General features: G+C 34.1%; 1 non-coding gene across 1 annotated transcript; it reads left to right on the top strand.

Annotated features, from left to right (window-relative positions):
- The first annotated feature begins 5008 nt into the window (after positions 1-5008).
- Positions 5009-5115, top strand: LOC123458181. Its single transcript, XR_006635479.1, has one exon. It is a non-coding gene; the product is annotated as a U6 spliceosomal RNA (small nuclear RNA).
- The last annotated feature ends 537 nt before the right edge of the window (positions 5116-5652 follow it).

Below are 5652 nucleotides of genomic sequence, written 5' to 3'. Positions count from 1 at the left end.
TAGAGTATCCTAAGATCTCATCACTTAATGAGACTTTAAAAAACACCCACAAAGGCTCAGAGAATCTTGTAGAAAAGGGGGGCAGAAAGATCGTAAGAGCCACAGTTAGGAGTGTCATGCCCAGAAGAATTACCTTCTCCTGATACCTGACTGCTACTCTCACAATCCATAACCCACAACCCCATGGGAAATACTCCTCAGAAGGGCCTCCAGTGGAACATGGGTAGAAAAAAATGGTACTAGCACATGATGTATTCATACAAATTATTGTCTTAATAATAAAAATTTAAAAAGCTACTTCACCTCCTCCATAGATATAGAATCTTAATAAAATAAACCAAAAACAAAATTTAAATCAATTAAGAGATTGAATGATATTTAATATTTCTAAGAAACCAAATATTATGTTACAATTGTCATTACATCTTTTGTCTACAGTTTTCAAGCTAAAACTAGCATTGTAGACTTTTAAGACTTAGCCACTTGTTCTATCATCAAGAAAGCAAAACTCCAAAGATCTTGGAATATTTTTGTTTTTTCTTCTATTTTTCTTTTTCTTTCTTTCTTTCTTTTCTTTTATTTTTTTTTATTCTAAGTAAGGGTGTCGTACTATCCTAGGCTAACCTGGAATTGCCTATGTAGTCAGTCTCACGGTGGCCTCAGACTCATAATGATCCTCTGCCTCCAGAGTGCTGAGATTAAAGGCATACACCATCATGTGCAGCCAAAAGTCCAAAGATCTTAAGTAACTTATTTAAGGTCATAGCAGTAAAGTCCAGAAGAACAATAGTTCATTTGCCTCTTCTGTGGATTACTTTATTAAACTGTGCTGAGGAGAGTACCCTTTTTCTTTTGGCTAAGCAAAGCAGTCATGATCACTACATAGACAAACCAGAATCTTGCTTATTAAGATAAATAAGTTTAGAGCATTCAAATTTGAAAATTATTTTACATCAATCCTTATTGTTTTTTCTAGTATTTAGAATGTTTCAAAAGCACATAGAAATTAAAAGCATTTTGGCTTGTTAATAAGTAGATAAAAGGCTGGGGAGGTGGCTCTAATGGTAAGAAACTTCCCACACAAGCATGAGTACTTGAGGTTGGATCGCCAACACCGGTATAAAATACTGGGCAGGGTGGCAGCAGACACCTATAATCCTAGAGCTGGGGAGGGGAGACAGAGAGTAAGTAAAGCTTGATGTCTATTTTGTCTAGTGTTATTGGGATCTCAGAGTTCAGTGGGAAATATTACCTCCAAGATAAGATATAGCAAAATTGAAGTAGATGCCAGGTGAAGATCTCTGGTCTCCACATACATGTTTATATACACACATAGTTATGTGTGCATCCACTCTCATATGAACATACCTGCACACAAAAACACACCACACATATACAGACAGTAATATGATAGGTAAAATATTTGTATTGATTTTAAAGCTAACTTTTACACTAATAACCTTTTCATGAAGAAAGTACTAATATCTACATATGTGATAACCATATTGGTTATAATTAATTAGAATGGTCTACATCTAACATAAAATGAAAAAAAAAATAGTGAGCTAAATATACATTTGTTCTTTCAGGTAAAAGAATTCAGGTTTTCATTCCAAAGCTGGAGTACAAGTTTCATGAATTAATTTTACAACAAGATCATTCTTTTTTCCATTCACCCTAAGCATGAACATCTTATCAATGAGATTATTTCATGTCCCAAGACAGTCATGGGAAACTTAGCCATCTGCCTGCATTATAGGCCACAGAATCAATAAGAAGTAAAAGCACTGAATTGTTGGTTTCTTCCCTGAGTCAGCATTTAAAACAGCTTTCAGAGATGCTACACACAATACTTCTGCTTATAAATCATCAGCCAGATCTAAGGTCCAGAGACCAGTCCTTATTATAAAAGAGATTGGACCATCTATCTTATGTTTATACTTAAAAGAAAAAGAAAAGGGTAGTGATATCAGATATACAAACATTATCTTTTCACCATGCATATTTGATGAAAACTCAATTTTCAGTCTTGGAAAATAATCATATACTGCCAAGATATTATAATAAAAGAACCTAAAATTATAAGATATGAAACAGTTTGCAGAATTATGTTTTCTGTGCATGAGTGAGCTTTAACAAAATCTCTGTTGTTTACTATGTCATCTACTTTCTCATTAACATAAACAATACCTTAAGAAAGGAAAGATTTGTTCTGGTTTATGGTTTTGAGGGATGGCCATCAGACAGCAGGAGCATAAGACAGGGCTGATCACATTGCATTCACCAGCAGGAGAAAGTGAGACTAGGTGATAAAATCCTTAAGACCCATCCCTAATAACTCCTTTCCTCCAGAAAGGCTCCAAAACCTACAGGTTCCACCATCTTCCCAAACTTCACCACCAGCTGGGGAGCAAGTGTTGGAACACACGAGCCAATGCGGAGACATTTTACATTCAAACCATAATATATATTTATTATTTTATTAAGGTTGTCTTAAAATTAAATAAGTATCAATATAGTGTTCCCTATATCAATAGCATATGGAAAGACAGTAAATCATGAAGCTAAGATGTTGGTGGCGTGATACTGTCATTTCCACGTTACCTTTTCAGTGATGGTCTAATATGTCATCTCCTAGAGTGTGGTTCTGTCTTTTTGTTGTTGTTGTTGTTGTTGGTGGTGGTGGTGGTGGTTGATTTGTTGTGGATTTTATTTTGCAATTTTTGAAAATGAACATTCTGAGAAAATGACATCTGGAAACATATTCATAATAAATATACAATTTGGAGGATTAATTAAAGCTAATCATAGATTTGATTAGCTAGTTATATTGAGCCAAGTTACATGTTTGGCTCATGGAGCTGTATTGAGTGATTAATTCTGTCATATATGATGGAGTTTCACTGTAAAAAAAAAAAAAAAAAAAACTTCACTGTGATATATCATGGCTCTATGAACATCAGAACAAACGATTTGGCAGTTCTTTAAGTGATTTAACCATTGGCAAACAATAAGTTTGTTTGTACTTAAGTATACTCCTTGGCCATCCATTAGTTAAATGAATAGTTCTTTGTTTTCTTTATTGCACTTAAACACAACCTGCGACCTTTTTGCCTGATCTATCTCAAGAGTTTAGGTCTAAAACATAAATTAAAACTAAAATCTCTTACCATCTGTATTCAAACATATAAGCATTTTTATAGGCAGATCAAGTCCTAAATACTAAAACTAAATAATTTCTAAAGAAAAATGGAGCAATATAAATACAAAGAAAAGTCTTTTGAATTGAAACACACAGCCAAGTTTTAAAAGAATAATTAATCCTAAATCTTAGTGAGTAACTTAGGGCACTTGATTGTAAAAGCTCTAAGTTAACAAATATTACAAAATTATGAACTATTATATATTACCTGAAAATTTCTCATCAAAAATTAATATTGTTTATTTCTATTCATTCAAAAACATTTATAAAAGTTCATTATCAAATATCAAAATACCTGCCATTCATTTCAGGAGAATATTTAATTATGCTTTCAATGTTTCAAACATTAATTTAGGTAAATATAATTTATTGTTCATTAACTCTCATAGTTAATAGATTGATAAATTCTGTGTATCATATGTAAGTTTGGAAAATAATTTGAATATCCATATCAATCTAACTTAAAGAAACATAGAATATATATATATTTTTTTTTTCAAATACTCCATATTTACAAACTTTATTTATTAGATTATAGAATATGCAGAGTTAATATTTGCCACAAACAGTTTTAGAAAGTTGTAGATTATGGAAAATAAACATCCTGAACATCACTCATATTCATCTACACTCCTGAAAACAAAGTTTTAGCAAAGGCTCCTCTTATTCTTGATGATAAACATGTGGGAAGACTACAGGATTATTCAACTTTGATAATTTGTACATCTCTGGCCCAGAGCACTTCCCTGTCCCCATTCAAAATTTTAATTGACAACTATGTAAATATGCAGCCTTACTTCATTCCATCATCTTTCTTTTTATCTTTGCCCAATTTCGTTTTCTTATTTTTCTTCTTTACACTTCATAAACACTGACATGTTGAATATTGGCTTGTGTATTGTTTCTTCTGTGCCTCTCAATACCATAAAAAGAGGGGTCTTTGTCTTTCTTTCCATTGCTCTACCTTGCTCTTGACCCCTTCATACAATGCTGCAGTTCTTGATAACTAAGGTTGAAGGTATGACTGAGAACATCATTATCCTGAGCCCTGTCTCCTACCTTGCAATTGTTCCCTGAGTGTCCTGACACCACTCTTGTCATAATCCAAACAATTCTCACCACTACTGTCTGAATGGTCCGAATGTCCATTTGCCAGGGCACAGCTCAAATTCCTTCAGACTTGGCTATTAAAACTGTTTTTCCTGGGCCCTAAAGCTCAGATTTCAATTTAAATGCATACTTTTGAAAACCCTTTCTGATATTTTTCAGACTACATTAGGATTTTATTTTTTGCATTTATTACTTAAAGTCTATTTTTCTAAGAATATTTTATTGAAGTTCATTTTCCCTTCCAACAAAAATTTCAAACCCTTTGCAGATGGAAATAGGTCTCTATCATCACAGCCCAATAGGACTCAATGTGTATTATAAAGTTAATAAGAGAAAATGCATACTGGCTTTTGAGGCTGTGCTGGTACCTTGTAGAAGCCTTTCTCTTGTCTCTGTAAATGAAGGGTATTTACATTACACAAAAACAAGCAAAAATTAAAGCTTTTCATCCATTGATCACCTAGCATTGAATAATGTGATTGCCATCACCATGAAGGGCTGAGAAGACAGCTTATTGGGTAACAATGTTTGTTGTGCAAGGATGGGAATCTGTAAAATAAATGTAATACTGAGCATCTATAATCACAACTTTCCTTCAAAAGGCAGAGACTGGAGAGACCCTGGAAACTCATAAGCCAGCTAATCTGGTATAAATCATGAACAGCAACAAACCCTGTCTCAAAGAAGGTGTAAAGTGTGCTCACTTTGACAGCACATATACTAAAATGTGAACGATACAGAGAAGATTAGCATGGCCCATGCGCAAGAATGACATGCAAATTCATGAAGCGTTCCATGTTTTTGCCCATAAATGTTGGTGGGGATGTGGAAAAAGAGGAACCCTTCTACACTGTTGGTGGGAATGCAATCTGGTCCAGCCATTGTGGAAATCAGTGTGGAGGTTCCTAAAACAGCTGAAAATTGATCTACCATATAACCCAGCTATAGCACTCCTAGGTATATATCCTAAGTGCTCATCCCATTTCCTTAGAAGTACATGCTCAACCATGTTTATTGCTGCTCAATTTATAGTAGCTGGGAAATGGAACCAGCCTAGATGTCCCTCAACTGATGAGTGGATAATGTAGATATGGCACATTTATACAATGGAGTTCTACTCAGTGGTAAAGAAAACTGAAGTTATGAAATTTTCAGAAAAATGGATGGATCTGGGAAGGATTATACTAAGTGAGGTAACCCAGGCCCAGAAATTGAAGTGCTGCACGTTCTCTCTCATATGTGGATCCTAGCTACAGATGATTAGGCTTTTGTGTGAGAAGGAAAATCTCAGTAGCAGAGGCCAGTAAGCTAAAAAAGAGATACAAAAGGAAGAGAAAGTA

The sequence above is a fragment of the Jaculus jaculus genome, chromosome 1, assembly GCF_020740685.1.
Source record: "Jaculus jaculus isolate mJacJac1 chromosome 1, mJacJac1.mat.Y.cur, whole genome shotgun sequence".
In the NCBI taxonomy this organism is placed as follows: Eukaryota; Metazoa; Chordata; class Mammalia; order Rodentia; family Dipodidae; genus Jaculus; species Jaculus jaculus.
Note: the sequence above shows the minus strand (reverse complement) of the source record. Positions and strands in the feature narration are given on the sequence as shown.